The sequence below is a fragment of the Dendrobates tinctorius genome, unplaced genomic scaffold, assembly GCF_039654945.1.
Source record: "Dendrobates tinctorius isolate UK_male_01 unplaced genomic scaffold, ASM3965494v1 ptg000069l, whole genome shotgun sequence".
NCBI lineage: Eukaryota > Metazoa > Chordata > Amphibia > Anura > Dendrobatidae > Dendrobates > Dendrobates tinctorius.
This window is the reverse complement of record NW_027361737.1, coordinates 9,227,820-9,246,633: the sequence shown is the minus strand read 5'-3', so window position 1 is coordinate 9,246,633 and position 18,814 is coordinate 9,227,820. Positions and strand designations below refer to the sequence as shown.

The 18,814-nt window shown below is 40.1% G+C and overlaps 1 long non-coding RNA gene across 1 annotated transcript in view; it reads left to right on the top strand.

Moving 5' to 3' along the window:
* The first annotated feature begins 580 nt into the window (after positions 1–580).
* LOC141095360 (uncharacterized) overlaps positions 581–18,814 on the top strand; it is a 171,217-nt gene continuing 152,983 nt past the window's right edge. Inside the window, exon 1 of the long non-coding RNA XR_012233358.1 lies at positions 581–685. This is a non-coding gene — a long non-coding RNA (uncharacterized lncRNA). The remainder of the gene's footprint in view (positions 686–18,814) is intronic.

Genomic DNA, 18,814 nt, shown 5'->3' with positions numbered 1-18,814 from the left:
TTTTCTACAAATGACTGACACCGCAGTAGAGTCCCATTTTTGTTCTAAGTGTGCATGCCCACGGCATATAACCATTGCCAAGCAAAGTAAAGGTAAAGAAACTGCACCCTGTTGTGTCCTTGCCTTCTTCCTGCAACCCCCATCAGCACTGCTACATCTCTGTGCCAGACACTACACCCTCAACACCTATCCTCACTGCCCTGGGACAACTGCCCTACCTGTGGAGGGGCACAACATCATTGCTGCACCACACCATCTGTCCCAGAGGATCTGTCTGCAGCGTCGGCTTAACATCTTCATTGCCGAACACCACAGGTGGCATCACGAATCATTCACTCATATACTTTATTCCATCACTTAATCCGTTTTACATGGGTGCCCAGGGCCACGGACCGGGTCACCGCCATTGTGACACTTCCTTCTGAGATACCGGCCCGGTACCGAGTACCCCACTGCCCTGGGAGGGCGACCCATATGATCTTCCCTTTTTTTGCTTCTATGAAAATGTGAGACAAACCCTGTGATCTGCCTAAACATCTCCCATGCTCCAATCAATGGTCTCTTGTTGTGCTTTATTCCAGAAAGAAATACAACTACTCTTCTATGTAGGGCTAAACCTTTCGAGGCAATCGTTTATACTTAAGGAAGGTGATAAAGAAAGTAACGGTACGGATGGCACAAAAAGGTAGTTATTGGGAACAAGCATTTTAATGTCTGAACCACCATTAGAGATTTAGAGTGTCATTATCCTCCTACAAGGAGCTGTTTTTAGTATAAGGACAGAAGCTGGCAATTGAATTAGCGGCTATTCTGCTATGAAGAACTCTGTGAAATATAAATATATATATATGTGTGTCTCAATGACATGTATATATATATATTTGTATTCTATGTGTATATATCTATTCTTTCGTTTCTTTATTAAACCTGTCAGTGTGATTTTACTGTATCGCGCACTGAATTGCCGGCTTTTCTAAAAGACACCGGTGCGTATTTCTTGCAAGTCACACGTGTTGTCCGTGTGTAATGCGTATTTTTTGCGCACCCATAGACTTGTATTGGCGTACTACGGCCGTAGTACACTGACAATCGCAGCAGGTTGCGATTGACATGGACTGTAAAATATACGCAAGAAAAATACGGCTGGTGGGAGCTACCCCATAGAGAATTATTGGTCCATGTGCAATGCGTTTTTTAACGCCTCTCACTCGTCTGTATTTCTCTCTAGTGTGACGCCGGCCTTCTTTTGAGAGACAATTGTACAATACTTTTCTAGTTTTGTTGTTTAATGAATATTGATTGCATGAGGGTTCGTCATTTAGAATTATGACTATATATTCACAACATTGTTATGAATTTCCTCTTTCTTTGCCATTTTACTTCTTTAATTCACAAATGCTTCCACATTTCCAGAGCTTCCCACATCCCCAACCCTGTAACTAGCAAATACTTTTATTAATGGAATACAGAATAATGAGTCTTTTCCATCAAGTGACATATATTTTAAGGTTGTAAATAGATTTTCCTCTTTTATGATGATCGCTATGGCGGCAATAATCATTTTACTATTATTCTAGAATGTTAGAAGCCAAGAGCAAGTAGAAAATGCAAATGTTTTCTATATATCTTGCGTGTTTAAATGACAAAATATTATCATAGTTGTAGTAATGTGTATTTTTTTTAGTGTTGGCAGCAGTAATATTCTGCACCATTTCTATCTGCTTGATAATAATTACATAAGCCATTAGTGAGCTTGTGTTTATAGGAGACATATAACAGAATATTAATCTTTGAATTATTCTCCTCTTTCATTAGAATTGACCAGACAAGATTTAACAGGAATAATTACTGTGATTTATTACAGTGTTAAATGGTTGGTTAATCTGCCCTCTATATTCCTATTATTGACATAGGGTTATAACTACTCTTTCTCCCGCTCTGTTTGCACAACTGTACAGGACTGATCACACTGATTTATCTCGCTGTAGCATTTTATTGAACCTGTTATGCTTTCGCCGCTAATACAAGGTAACAATTATGTTATTTTTCTATGCCTCCAGACCTGCAAGTCCCTAGTGCTTAGATTGATTACAGTGACATTTCATGTTTTTATCAGCCCAGAATTATCCATCCATTATCATTGGTCCAGTGCTGCATATTATTTGATTTGCCAGTTGTATACCAGCCCTATCAGCTGCAAGTGACATAGTGATTGATTCTCCGCATTTGCTGTGCCTGATCACAACCTTGTTTGCAGTCCTCTTTATTATCTTATAACAAAAAATATTGCAGTATATTTGTGTTTCTTAATTTAACTTGTGTTTCTACTATTTTCTCATGTATAGAACATGAAGATTCATGTCTTGTGTCATTGGCCATTTTAACTCTGTCAGTCATACACATTATGCATAAATAAGAACAATTGCAAAATTACAAGATTAAACAAATAAGTATAAAATATGTGCTATTTTCTGGGGCTGGGGAGATACACTATATGGACAGAAGTATTAGAAGACACCATTTAATCACTGAAATAAGGGTTTTCATTCAGTGGTTCTGTAATATGAAGCCATCATTGTAATAAGTCAGTTCATAAACTTTCTTCTGTGAGTGGTATTAATGAAAAGTGAAAGCATTTAGGAATATAAATGAGCAAATCAAACAAAATTTGAATTAGCTTATTTTCTGTCATGATCCAGGCTGGATCTGACAGTTTAAATGGAAAAGTGAACTTTTTTTCCTTTGGCTTGGTGCCAAAGTGTGTTGTGATTGCCCCCGGTGGGCATTAGAATTATTACACGTGGTGTTTCATTCTAAGTTGCCCGGTGGTGGTGGTGAGTGGTATTGCACCTTAGTTTTATGTTTAATGTGCATGCAATTACAAATCAGGTGTTAGGCTCTATAAAAGGGAGCCAGTTGGGTTCAATGACTGTTGGTGATATTGTGTGTCATTTTGCAAGTAAGCCTGGGGGGAGGAAGGAGCTGAACATGAGTCCTGCGCAGCCCAGCCAGAGGGGACGAGTGGCAGCTAGGTGGTCTGCAAGAAGGGCTGGCATGGCGTCGTGGAGTCACAGTATACCTCATTCATACAACATACATACTACATATATACTACATTCATACAACATACATACCACAGACATACTACATATATACTACATTCATACAACATACATAAATACTACATACTACATACATACTACATATATACTACATTCATACAACATACATACATACATACATACTACATACAGAGTGCATATATACTACATTCATACAACATACATGCATACATACTACATATATACTACATTCATACAACATACATACATACTACATATATACTACATTCATACAACATACATACAACATGCTACATACATACAACATACATACTACATACATACTACATACAATACATTCATACAATACATACATATAGACATACAGTACATATAACATAGAGTAAATACTCACCATCACTTGTCACTTTGCTCCCCGGAGCCATTGTCATCTTTAAAAAATATGAAAATAACAAACAAGCAATATACTCCCTGATCTGCAGAAATCCACGAGTGTGGATACCGCTCTCTAGGGGCCCCAGGAATACAATGACGGGAGGTAGGTATCCTTTCGTACTGTATTCCTCCGCCACTGTAAAAAAAAAGTCCCTAGTCTCACTTTTGGCATTGCTGTTTGAGAAAGTTCCCACGCAGCTTTTTCCATAAAGTGAGACTAGGGACTATTTTTTTTACAGTGGCAGAGGAATACAGTGCAGAAGGATACCTACCTCCCGTCATTGTATTCCTAGGGCCCCTAGAGAGCAGTGGCATCAGCTGATGCTGCTGTTCTCCACGGGAGATTGTCGTGGGACACTCGTGGATTTCTGCGGATCAGGGAGTATATCGGTTGTTTGTTATTTTAATATTTTTTAAAGATGACACTGGCTTTGGGGATCAAAGTGACAAGTGATGGTGAGTATGTACTCTATGTTATATGTACTGTATGTCTATATGTATGTTTTGTATGAATGTATGAATGTATTGTATGTATGTAGTATGTATGTTGTATGTATGTAGCATGTTGTATGTATGTTGTATGAATGTAGTATATATGTAGTATGTATGTAGTATGTATGTTGTATGAAAGTAGTATATATGTAGTATCTATGTAGTATGTATGTTGTATGAATGTAGTATATATGTAGTATGTATGTAGTATGTAGTATGTATGTATGTTGTATGAATGTAGTATATATGTAGTATGTATGTAGCATGTAGTATGTATGTATGTGTGTTGTATGAATGTAGTATATATGTAGTATGTATGTAGTATGTAGCATGTATGTATGTTGTATGAATGTAGTATGTATGTAGTATGTAGTATGTATGAATGTTGTATGAATGTAGTATATATGAAGTATGTATGTAGTATGTATGTATGTTGTATGAATGTAGTATATATGAAGTATGTATATAGTATGTATTTATGTTGTATGAATGTAGTATGTATGTAGTATGTATGTTGTATGTAGTATGTATGTTTTTTTTTACATTCAACACATTTGCCGGATGATGGGACTACTACTGTCCCATCATTGGCTAATGTGTCAATCACTGTCATTGTAGCAGGCATCGCCCGATGGGACTTGTAGTCCCATCGGACGATGCCTGCACACACACAACCCCCGACAGGCCCGCATAGACCCCCCGGCAGGCCCACACAGACCCCCGAGAGGCCCGCATAGACCACCAAGAGGCCCGTACAGGCCCTAGCAGGCCCGCACAGACCCCTGGCAGCCCGCACAGACCCCCGGCAGACCCGCACAGACCCCCGGCAGGCCCGCACAGACCGCGCATCATGATGTGCACAGACCGCGCATCATGATGACATAATTTCAGCAGCCAATCACAGCCACAACACTGGCTCATTATATTATGGGAACTTCCGATTCCGGTGTCCGATATTGTAAAAATATCGGTACTCGGTATCGGAATTCCCATACAGCAAATATCGGCCGATACCCGATATTTGCAGTATCAGAATGCTCAACACTAGTCATTAACTTTCAGCAGCGAACAAAAGCAAATCCACTCCAGTACAAGGTAAACAAAAGACGGATCCTAAAGAGGACCTACAATCTATTAAATGTTGTGACCTTCTGATCCCAGATCCTGCAGGAGACACATCAGGACATTACACACCCATGACAGGTAAGCAGTGATGTGAATATAGGCTTTTTTTAACCTTCTGATGACCCTCTATGGTTCTGAAAATGGAGGCCAATGGTTGCCATTTTTCTGAATCAGCATGGAAGAAAATTATGAAAAAAAACATTTTTGTGGAAAAAAGAATATTGTAAAATTTGAGTATATTTCAATTTAGCTCAAATTTATTTGCTCATCTCTAGTTAGTTACTATATGGAACAACAGAGACATTACAATATAAAGTTATTTGATGCCATGCTTGCAAATCCGACTCTGCCACTTTTGTGATAAGCACCTCACTGTCTATAGCTATATACACAGAGAAGCCTGATGTGGGCGGGGTTAGCTTTCTCAGCTCTGCTGCATTGCTAAATCTAAAAATTCTGATTGTGTTATAATGGCTGCACCTAGTAATCTAAGAGACACATAGTTGGATTTAGGGTACCTTTGCCTACATCGTGCTGTTTTTGGATTAGATAGCAAAAGCCAGCTTCTCCACCATGACAGAAGATCAGCTCTCCACCCTTCTGTCAAGATCACACCTCACCACTTGTGCCCTCGACCCACTCCCGTCTCACCTCATCCCTAACTTGGCCACAGTCCTCATCCCATCTCTAACACACCTTTTCAACCTTTCACTTACAAATGATGTCTTTCCCTCATCCTTCAAACATGCCTCAATCACACCCATCCTCAAAAAGCCCTCCCTTGACCAATCCTCTGTGTCTAACTATCGCCCAATATCTCTTCACCCTTACGCCTCAAAACTACTGGAACAGCATGTATATCTTGAACTATCCTCCCACCTCTCCTCCTGTTCCCTCTTTGACCGGCTACAATCTGGCTTCCGACCGCATCACACAACTGAAACTGCCCTAACTAAAGTCACTAACGACTTACTAACCGCCAAGAGCAAGCGACACTACTCTGTCCTCCCTCTCCTGGACCTGTCCTCTGCCTTCGACACCGTAGACCATTCCCTCCTGCTACAGACTCTCTCATCTCTTGGCATCACAGACCTGGCTCTATCCTGGATCTCATCATACCTAACAGACCGAACATTTAGTGTCTCCCTCTCACACACCACCTCCTCACCTCGCCCCCTGTCTGTCGGTGTTCCCCAAGGCTCTGTCCTAGGACCCCTACTATTCTCCATCTATACCTTCAGCTTGGGACAGCTCATAGAATCCCACGGTTTGCAGTATCGCCTCTATGCCGATGACACGCAGATCTACCTATCTGGACCCGACCTCGCCTCCTTATTTACTGAAATCCCACAATGTCTGTCTGCTATCTCAGCCTTCTTCTCTGCTCGCTTTCTCAAACTGAACATGGACAAAACAGAATTCATCATCTTTCCTCCATCTCACTCTACCCCTCCACCAGACCTATCCATCAATGTCAACGGCTGTTCTCTTTCCCCAGTCCCATACGCTCGGTGCCTTGGGGTGATCCTCGACTCTGCGCTCTCTTTCAAACCACATATCCAAGCCCTCGCCTCCTCCTACCGCCTCAAACTCAAAAATATTTCCCGTATCCGCTCATTCCTCACCCATGAAACCACAAAAACACTAGTGCATGCCCTTATCATCTCCCGCCTCGACTACTGCAACCTCCTACTCTCTGGCCTTCCCTCTAGCACTCTGGCTCCGCTCCAGTCCATCCTACACTCTGCTGTCCGACTAATCCACCTGTCTCCCTGCTATTCCCCAGCCTCCCCCCTATGCCAGGCCCTTCACTGGCTTCCTATCACCCAGAGGCTCCAATTCAAAACCCTAACCATGACATACAAAGCCATCCACAACCTGTCTCCTCCATAAATCTGTGAAATGGCTTCTAGGTACCTACCCGCACGCAACCTTCGATCATCTCAAGATCTCCTTCTCTACTCCCCCTTATCTCTTCTTCCCACAACCACATACAAGACTTCTCCCATGCTTCCCCCATACTCTGGAACTCCCTGCCGCAACACATCAGACTCTCACCATCAACAGAAACCTTCAAGAAGAACCTGAAGACCCACCTGTTCCGACAAGCCTACAGCCTGCAATAATCCTCGGTCTACTGAACCACAGCATGACCTGCTCTACCCTCTCCTACTGTATCCTCACCCATCCCTGTAGACTGAGCCCTCGCGGGCAGGGTCCCCTCTCCTTATGTACTTGTGTGTCCCTTGTCTTACACATGTTTACTATACTTGTCTATATTTCCCCTTTTCACATGTAAAGCGCCATGGAATAAATGGCGCTATATAAATGCATAATAATAATAATAATAATAATAATAATAATAATAAAAATCTGCTGACACATTCCCTTTATTACCTGATTTCACATTCATCTAAAGTGTAACCTGTGATTAATTTAGTGGGATGGAAAAAGATAGATCTTAGAGATTAAAGATGAGGTAATGCAAAAGTAATTGCTAGAAATATCATAATATTTCTAATATATTAATATCGAGAATTTGCCTGGAATACAACTTTTAAACAAATATTTTCAAAAGAAATGGGGACAATTTATTCAGATTCTCTTGATTAGCAGTGTGTTTGATATTAAACTAGTATTTCTTCTGAAAGCATGTATTGACTTGGCATACCATTACCTCTAGACTTGGGTTTTCTTTTCACTCCCAGGAACAACATATTCAACTTTGGGCTGTAATTAAAACATTTTAACCTTTATCTAACTAATTTTGGATTTAAGTGCAATGTTCTAGATGAGAAGCTCAGCGCAATAGAACATTGAAAGTGGTCAAGTATCTAGTTAGCATGTGACTGCCCACTCGTGTAGGGAATACAGAGGAATCAAGGGCATCTTTTCCTTGCTGACCTGTCTTGTTCCAGAGAAATCTATTTAGGACCTGATTTATTAAGATTGGTGTTTATACACCAGTCTTAATGAATGGTGTAAGATGCATCAAATTCATTCTTTTTATTCATTTGGCACATCTTTCAACTGTCATGCACCACCACCAAAAATGTAATTCAGTCACATGTAGGCATGTGGTTAAAAATGAGCAGAGTGGTTGGAACTTGTAAAGAAACAAAAAAAATAATTTAAGATGCAACAAAATTTTACAACATTTCAACCAGTTTTATAGCAAAAACTATTTGGTGAATGGTGTTTAAACTAATGGGTTATGTTTCCTTAACCTAGTAAGTCACTTGCGGTAGAAAGAAACAGACAGTTACAGTGATTGAACAAAGTATTGCCCATTAGGCTGATTGCACAGTCATAAACCAGAATTTGTAACATGAAATTTATAAGGCCTTAAAAAGATTATTCAGAACTTTTATCATTTTTGTGTATGGGGATAAAAACTAAGGGGAAAATAGTTTCTAAGTACCTGCGTGTTTTGCATGGGAACTATCTGGAATTAGGTGGGATGCTAATGTGTCAAGGTCACAGGTGATGAGGTAAAGTCTTCAGCTGAGGTGAGAGGAGAGGGAGGGGGAACTGGTGTACGTAGGAGAGAATTTGAAGTACTGAACAGCTTTATAGAGTTGTGAGATAGCAATGATATGAGACATGAGAAGTAGTTTTACTTTGCTGCAGTGAGCAATTGCACAGCATTTTTACAACTTCTGTTACTGCAATGACAACTACAATCCCTTGCTTTGGCAGCCACACAGTGGTACACTTTGTAGATGAGGGCCAGAAAGAACATGTGCTCCAGTAGATGGCAAGCGTTGCATCAAGTGGCCTCTGCTCCTCTTTCTCCACCTTAACATCACACACAGTACAGTCCTCAGAGGTGGCACCCCAGTAATCCTTGTTTTCCCACACGTCACAACTCTCCAACCACCCAACTAACAGTAGAAAACAACAGATGGCTGAGTTTGCAGATCTGTTCACACATTCTATGCTATGGCCATAAGGAATTGTATTCCAAAGATTCACAAGACAAGAGGTGGAAATCATCTGCACCGATGCCAATTTTTTTTCAGTTTAATCTAAGGCTGGATGAAATAAGGTTCGAGCAGAATCCAAACCCTCGTCAATGGACGTTAACCCTGGTGGAGGAGATCCTGATGAAACTCAGATACTTAAGGCGCTCCCGGACTGTCCTTTGCTGTTTGGGTAGGAAGAGGAGGAGGGTGACTCTCAGAGCGAGGAGTGGGAGAACAGAGAGGATGACGATGAGGTACAACATCCCAATTGGTAGAAACCCAGAGGCATGCAGCTAAGTAGCTCAGCAAAGGAGGAGGAAGATGAGGTTACGTTGCGGCTTCCTGCAACCACAACAAACAATGCATCCTCAGCCCCAACTCTGTCAGTGGCCAATAGTGTTCGCGAGTGTGCAGTTCCCTACCTTGGGTCTTTTTTTCAGACTGCTAAAAATGACACAATAATCTTCCAACTTTTTTAAAAACGACAGAGTAGAGTTAAAAAAATTGCAATATTTTGACTACTGCATGCAAGAACTGGCACATGCACGATCAACATGCGTTAATCTGGGAATCTCACAGTTCTCATTTCAATGCCAAAACACACCCCCCCGGACGTTTTTCTTACAAGCAAGATATGATATCTAGCAAACGCTGCAAACTGGCCACAGAAGGTAAATTACTTATTGTCAGCATTCTGCAGCCCAGATATGCATTGAGATTATGTGAAAAGCCCGGACAACCCCTTTAATCATTGTATTAATGGCCAGCAAACTTGCATGACCTTAGCCCCATAGAGAATCTATGGGGCATTTTCAAGAAGAAGATGAGAGACACCAGACCCAGCAATGCAGACAAGCTGAAGGCTGCTATCAAAGCAACCTGGTCTTCCATAACATATCAGCAGTGCCACAGGCTGATCGCTTTCATGCCGCGCCGCATTGATGCAGTAATTGATCAAAAAGGAGCCCCTACCAAGTATTAAGTGCATTTACAGAACATATAATTCAGTAGGCCAACATTTCTGATTTTATAATCATTTTTTTCAAGCTGGTGTTATAAAGTAATCTAATTTACTGAGATAATGACGTTGAGGTTTTCATTGTCTGTAAGCCATAATCATCAACACTACCAGAAATATACCCTTTTTGTATTGAAGAACTGAAATAAAAATAAATTAACTTTTTGATGATATTCTATTTTTGTGAGAAGCACCTGTAGTATCCCTTCTTTACACTTCCTTGCGGGCTATATTTCCTGTTGGATGTAAGCTTAGGCGTTCAATATCTTTATCTTAGGGGTTTACTTGCTAGGTAAACTCCAGTTGTATTCTTGCTTCAAGATGGTTTGCTTTCCCTCCCAGAACCATTTTCTTTAACCACTGTTAGGTTCTTTACAGGTCTTTGTTCCTTTTATTTTTGCTTCTCCCTAACCTTCACCACTCCACCTTATTTGAATGTGTCTAAGTTTCCCACCTTGGGTTCTAATATCTCTCCTCACAATTTCCTTTCCCCTTGTTGGTAGAGTGTTGAGGCCTCCCTTCTGGTTCCTCAGGAGGTACAACAAAATTGATAGATGGACTTTTTGGGAGCCAGGTCTGAAGTGTTGTTTTTTAGTTGTGCAGCTTGGGAATTTCTAGTCTGTATGGAGTCATAGAATCATAGAATCGTAGAGTTGGAAGGGACCTCCTGGGCCATCTGGTCCAACCCCCTGCTCAAAGCAGGAATCGCTAAATCATCCCAGACAGATGTCTGTCCAGCCTCTGTAAGAAGACTTCTATTGAAGGAGAACTCACCACCTCTCGTGGCAGCCTGTTCCACTCATTGATCAGTCTAACTGTCAAAAAGTTTTTTCTAATGTCTAATCTGTGTCTCCTCCCATTCAGTTTCATCCCATTGCTTCTAGTCTTTCCTTGCGCAAATGAGAATAAAGATGATCCTTCTGCAATGTAACAGTCCTTGAGATATTTGTAGACAGCTATTAAGTCTCCACTCAGTCTTCTCTTCTGCAAGCTAAACATTCCCAAATCCTGCAACCTTTCCTCATAAGACAGGGTTTAAAAAACGGTCACCTTTCTGGTCGCTCTTTTCTGAACTTGCTCTAGTTTGTTGATGTCTTTTTTGAAATGTGGTGCCCAAAACTGGACACAGTATTCCAGATGAGGTCTGACCAAAGAGGAGTAGAGGGCAATAATGACTTCAAGTGATCTAGACTGTATGCTTCTGGTAATACATCCTAGAATTGCATTTGCCATTTTTGCTGCTGCATCACACTGTTGACTCATATTCAGTCTGTGATCTATTAGTATACCCAAGTCTTTTTCACACGTGCTGTTGTTTAGCCCTATTCCTCCCATTCTGTATATGCTTTTTTCATTTTTATTGCCCAGATGTAGTACTTTGCATTTTTCCCTGTTAAAAACAATTCTGTTAGTTGCTGCCCACTGCTCCAGTTTATTTATATCTTTCTGAATCCTCTCTCTCTTCTCTAGTATTAGCTATCCCTCCTAGCTTTGTGTCATCAGCAAATTTAATCAGTTTACCCTCAATTCCTTCATTTAAATAGTTGATAAAGATGTTGAACAATACAGGGCCCAGGACTGAGACCTGTGGTACCCCACTTGAAGCATTCTTCCATCTGGATGTGCAACCATTTACGACCACTCTTAGGGTCCGATCACTAAGCCAGTTATGAAACCACCTAACAGTTGCCATGTCCATTCCATACTTAGTCATTTTTTCAATAAGGATTTTGTGAGATACTTTGTCAAATGCTTTACTGAAGTCAAGATATACTATATCTACAGCATTTCCCTGATCAACCCAATCAGTGACTCTGTCATAGAAGGAAATTAAGTTAGTCTGACATGACTTATTAGTTACAAACCCATGCTGACTGTTTAATCACTTCATTCTTATCCAGGTACTGACATACATGTTGTTTAATAATTTGTTCAAAGATCTTTCCTGGTATAGAAGTCAGACTCACCGGCCTATAGATGCCTGGGTCCACCTTCTTCCCCTTTTTGAAGATAGGATCAACATTTGCTCTTCTCCAGTCTTCTGGGACTTCTCCTGTTCTCCACAAATTTTCAAAGATTATGGAGAGGGGTTCAAAAATTTCTTCTGCTATCTCCTTCAGTACTCTGGAGTGTAATTTATCTGGACTTGGAGACTTGAATTCATTTAGGTTAGCTAAGTGTTCCCTCACTATCTTTCTGTTTATAGATATCCTGGATTCTTCTATTCCCTTAATAGGACAGTGAAGAATGGTTGATGTTACATTTCCTTTCTCAGAAAAAACAGATGTTAAATAGAAATTTAAAGGTTCAGCCTTCTCAACATCCTGTCTTACCATTTCATCATTTTCATCCTGTAAAAATCCTATAGCATCTTTGACTTTTCTTTTACCTTTGACCAGAGTTGAGTGAAACGGGTCGGTCAAATAAAATAATAGCCGAATTTAGCTAAAGTCGGGTTTTGCTGATCGAAACCTGACCATAGCGTAAGGTCGGCCATGAGGTCACTGATCAGAGCACCAAAGTCGCGTTTCAAATAATGCTTCCATCGCCTTTTGTCAGCCAATGATGGAGGACGCACAAAAGTTCGGCCTTCTCAACATCCTGTCTTACCATTTCATCATTTTCATCCTGTAAAAATCCTATAGCATCTTTGACTTTTCTTTTACTTTTGACATATGCCCAAAATCCTTTATTATTGCTTTAGATGTTTCTTGCAAGCCACAATTCATTGTCAGCTTTAGATAATCTGATTCGTGCCCTGCAGGTTCTGCAGACAACATTATATTCTTCTTTAGATATGCTTCCCTCTTTGCATATGATAAACATTTCTTTCTTCCTTTTTAGCATGTGCTTAAGTTCTGTGTTCATCCATCTTGATTTCCTTAAATGCTTCCTATTCTTCCCTCTTTTCAGAATTGTTAACAATTGTGCTTTGAGAATTTCATTTTTCAAGATTTCCCATCCTTCCTGGACATTTTTGTCCTTAAGGATATCCAGCCATTGGATCCCTCAAATTCTTTTTCTGAATCCCTTAAAATCTGCCTTTCTGAAATCTAGCCTTGACGTCTGAGTCTTCACAGGTCTTCCTCCTCTAGTTATCCAAAATTCTAAAATAGCATGGTTGCTTCTTCTTAGGGTCCCAGCCACTTTTTCCTCCTCAACCATTTCCTCCCTTTTTATAATGATTAGATCCAATGTAGCAGATCCCCTTGTTTTCTCCCCTACCTTTTGGAAGATAAAGTTGTCAGCAAGAGAGGATAAGATTTTCCTTGACCTGTTAGTTTTGCCTGAGAGAGATTCCCAACAAATGTCTGGATAGTTGAAATCTCCCATGACAACTATGTCAAATTTTTTGGAGAACTTGGCCATTTGATGCATAAAGAGTTCATCCATATCTTCAGCTTGCACAGGCGGCCTGTAGTAAATGCCTACAATGGTGTCCTTTCCATTGTTCTGTCCTTGCATTCTTACCCAGTTTCCACAGAACTCCCAATCTCTGAAGCTTCAATCTCTGTGCAGATATACACTTTTCTAACATACAATGCGACACCTCCTCCTCATTTATCAAGTCTGTTTCTTGCAAATAAGTTGTATTCTTCTAGCCTTGTATTCCAATCTTGTGTATCGTCCCACCAAGTTTCTGTGATTCCAATGACATCATGTTTCTTTTCCTGTGTTAGTAGTTCCAATTCTCCTTGTTTGTTGCCTATGCTTTGTGCAGTAGTATAGAAACATTTTGGTTTGTGATTGGTTTCTCTTTCTTCAATATTTTTATTATTTAGATTTTTTGGTCTTTGTTCTTTCCTCCCATTTCTAATAGCAGAGTTCTCAATAGCATTTGTCATGTGTATGGCTTTTTCTGGCTTTTTGCTTCCCTTCCCACATTGTTCTAGTTTAAAGCTCTCCTGATGAGTATAGCAAGGTGACTTCCAAATACATGTTTTCCAGTCTTCGAAAGGTGCACCCCATCTCTAGCAAGTAGTCCATCGTGTAGGTAATTCACTCCATGATCCAGAAATCCAAATCCTTGCTGACATCACGAAACAATCACTGACCTCAGGGAGGACTTTATTTGCAAATCCTTGCTGATGGCACCATCGACGTAGCCAGTTGTTCACCCACAGAATCTTATTCCATCTCCTTGTTCCATGGCCATCCACTGGGAGTATGGAAGAGAAGACCACCTGCGCTCCCAGTTCTTTCACTTTCTTTCCTAAATTTTCAAAGTCACTGCAGATGGTTTCCAGGTCGTTTCTTGCTGTGTCATTTGTCCCCACATGTTTTAGCAGGAATGGGTAGTCATCTGTAGGTCTGAAGAGTCCTGATTTCCTGTCAGACACATCTTTAATTTTTGCACCTGGAAGACAGCACATTTCTCTTGAGGTTATATCCGGTCTGCAGATAGCAGTCTCTGTTCCTCTTGACAGGGAATCCCCCATGACCACCACTCTCCATTTCTTCTTCACAACATTTTTCTTTCTCCATCCAGGAGGATTCTGAAGGTGTACAAGGTTGCTGTTTGTTGGCAAAGTCTTATCCTGATGTATTTCTTCATCGTTCTCCTGCGTGAGAGCCTGGTATTGGTTCCTGAGCAGTATGGGCGCTGACTGCCTCCCGATCCTCCTGCTTCTCTTGGTCACATGCTTCCATTCCTCTGCTTCTTCAGGTGCACTTCGAATTTCTTCTGTTTCTGTAACATGAAGAGAAAATTCTGCTCTGTCTAGTTGGGGACTAGTTGGGCATAGATTCGATGTTTCCCTGGTGCGAGTGTGAACACAGTCAGAGCATTAAAGCCAGTACATTAGTGCATTCTGATGTGTCAGCATGGATCCAGTAAATGCTTAGACCGCATAACTGCAGTCTTTATTCCTTGAGGTAGCACATATCAAGAGACACCAACAGTGCACAGGTTCTGCTGTTACAAAGGACTCAGGCCCACAGAGCAACATGGCTGAGCCCAAGGTAAACTTGCTTCAATGAAGACAGAAGTAAATGTTTTGTTTTTTCTGCTTTGTGTAAATTATGCTTTTGCCTACATCCTGTATCCTGTGTCTGAGTCAAGTAGGCATTGTTTTGTCTTTTCTTTGTGGAGATCCAGTCTTTGGCATTCTCTTTTCCTGAGGATTCTTCAGTGTTTTCCTCTGTAGAGACATTTTTTTTGGCTCTTGGCCTCATTTATGAAGACCCTAACAAATTTAGTGTGACTGAGTCCAAAATCCATAAGTTGGTTCATGGAGGCCATAAAGTTGAGAACTACTCGTCAGTGTTTAGATGCTGGGCAGTAGATATCTCATGGAAAGACCCCGATCTTCGGAGTCAGTTCTGCCAGGCACTTTTGGATCAGATTAAGGATATACTGTTTGACAGTTCCTGGCCAAAGTACTTGGAAGAGGCTATGACACATATGGTTTCACTTATATAGACTCTTGAGAGATAGACACCTTTAAAGGCATTTCAGTATTTCAGTGACATTTTCCTCACTGTTAGTTGAAACTTGTGAACCTATGTAAATTGGTGCTTGCACAGATCCCAGAAGGGGTACAGAACTCAGAACATCAGCTTGTTTTGTTTATACTGTTGTCCTTCAGGTCACATTGTGGTTCAACGTTTCAAATATAATGAATTTATATGTAAGATGTATAAATTAATTACTTAAGAAATAAAAAAGACATTAAAATGTGAAGATGCAGGTGTCAAAAGTCTGACATTGACTCTTGTTTAGACATCCAAATTTTTCTTTCAGGTGTCCCTGGAGTCAAATTTCAGTTTTATATTTACGTCTGCACTTGTGGATTCAGGTTCTGCATTGATTATAATTGATTATGGTTTTACTATAAACTGTGGTTATGTTGTCTCTACTCTCAGCCTTCCCATTCGAGTTTTGCAAATTAATAACTCATCTTTCACAAAGTCACGTTAGTATGAAGGTATAAATCTTTGTATGAATGTTGGAGTTTTACATATTGTATAAATTTCAGCTATAGTTTTTGCTTCTCTACCTGCAAAGTTAATATTAGGCTTGCAATGGTTAATTAACCTCTTTCGGACGTTGGGCATAATAGTCCACCCAAATAAGTAGAAAAGACATGCTATAATTGAGATCACCAAACAATAATATAGTACAAAAATACAAATTTAAAAAAAATTGTATTTTTGTACTATATTATTGTTCTCGTGATCTCCATTATAGCATGTCTTTTCTTCTTATTTGTGTTTATGGTTCTCCATGCTTCAGGTAGATCCCAGTTACGTGTGAGACATTTATGTGATAACATAGTAGCATAGTAACATAGTTTTGAAGGCTGAAGGAAGACCTTATGTCCATCTAGTTCAGCCTATTTTTAGTGCAGCTGTTCTGCATTGTTGATCCTGGGGAAGGCAAAAAACCCACAGAATAGAAGCCAATTTTCTCCATTGGGAAAAAATTCCTTCCCCTAAGCTGGATCAACCATCTACCTATAATATTATGTTATTTGTAACCTCTATACTGTTACTCACAAGAAAAGCATCCATTCCTTTCTTAAATTCATTCAGTGAGTTGGCCATCACCACTTCCTCAGGAAGAGAATTCCAGAGCCTCACTGCTCTTACCGTGAAGAACCCTCTTCTATATTGGTGCAGAAATTGTTTTTCCTCCAAATGAAGAGAATGCCCCCTTGTTCTTGTCACAGTCCTTGGTACAAACAGTTCATTGGAGAGATCTCTGTATTGCCCTCTGATATACTTGTACATATATATTAGGTCTCCCCTAAGTCTTCTCTTTTTTAGAGTAAATAGACCTAATTTTGATAACCTTTCTGAGTATTGTAGTGAACCAACTCCATTTATCATTTTAGTAGCCCGCCTTTGAACCCTTTCAAGTTCAGTAATGTCTTTCTTGAGCACCGGCGTCCAAAATTGCACACAATACTCCAAGTGATTTGTACAGAGGGAGAATTATGTTTTCATCTCACGTCCCCAGACCTCTTCTAATGCATCCCATGACCCTATTTGCTTTGGTGGCAGCTGCCTGACACTGGGCACTCCAATTTAGCTTCTTATTGACTAAGATGCCTAAGTCTTTTTCCATGTCTGATTTCCCCAGTAGTTTCCCATTCAGTAAGTAATTGTAGCATCTGTTTCTCCTTCCCATGTGCATAACCTTACACTTATCTGTGTTAAACCTCTTTTGCCATTTTTCAGCCCAATTCTCCAATTTACTCAAATCTGTCTGTAGTTGCCAACTGTCCTCCTTTGTGTTAACTACCTTAAATAGTTTTGTATCATCTGCAAATACTGATATTTTACTGTGTAAGCCATCCACTAGCTCATTAATAAATATATTAAATAGTAGGGGGCCCAATACAGAACCCTGTGGTACCCCACTAGTAACCTTGGCCCAATCTGAGTATGCACCATTAATAACCACTCTTTGTTTTCTATCACTAAGCCAACTACCTACTCATCTACACACATTTTCCCCTAGCCCAAGCTTTCTCATCTTACTTTCCAATCTTTTATGTGGGACAGTGTCAAATGCTTTAGAGAAGTTGAGATAAATGACATCCAATGATTCTCCTAGGTCCATTTGAGAGTTTATATCCTCATAGAAGCTGATCAGGTTAGTTTGACAGGAGCGATCCTTCATAAATCCATGTTGATATGGAGTTAAACATTTATTAACATTGAGATATTCCATAATGGCATCCCTTAGAAACCCTTCAAAAATTTTACCCACAAAGGATGTTAAGCTTACCGGCCTATAATTTTCAGGTTCCCTTTTACACCCCTTTTTGAATATTGGTACCACATTTGCTTGCCGCCAATCAAAAGGAACAGACCCTGTTTCTATAGAGTCTTTAAATATAAGGAATAGAGGCCTGTCTATCACATTACTTAACTCCCTTAATGCCTGAGGGTGAGTGCCATCAAGGCCTGGTGATTTGTCAATTTTAATCTTACTAAGGCGGTTCTGCACTTCTTCCTGGGTTAGGCAGGTGTAATACTTAATGGGGAGTTTACATTATCACTCTGCATTTCCCCTGGCAAATCCTTTTCCTTTGTGAAGACTGTTGAGAAAAAAGTATTTAAAACATTTGCTTTTCCCACATCGCTCTCTATGATTTCACCCTCATTGTTCTTTAAAGGGCCGACAACATCAATTTTAATCATTTTACTGTTTATATAATTAAAGAATAGCTTGGGGTTTGTTTTACTTTCCTTAGCAGTGAGTCTCTCAGTTTCCACTTTTGCTAAATGTATTTGTTTTTTGACACATTTTTTTTTTCTCTATAACTTTTTAATGCTTCTTCATTGCCTTCTTGTTTTAGCTTCTTAAATGCCTTGCTCTTGTTATTTATTGCCCTTTTTACATCCTTATTTAGCCACATTGGTGCTCTCCTGTTCCTAGCCCTTTTATTTCTGTATGGTATGGCTAGCTCACAGTGGGAGTGTAAAACTGATTTAAATATTTCCCATTTATTTTCTGTGCTCCTATTTTTGAGGACATTTTCCCAATCATTTCGGCGAAGGTCCTCTCTAAGCTGATCAAACTTTGCTTTCCTGAAATTCAGCGTTTTTGTAACCCCCTTCCAGGGCACCTTACTGAAGGACAAGTGGAATTGTATTATATTGTGGTCACTGTTCCCTAGGTGCCCATTGACTCGTACTTCTGTTATTCTATCTGGCCTGTTGCTTAAAATTAAGTCCTCAAGGGC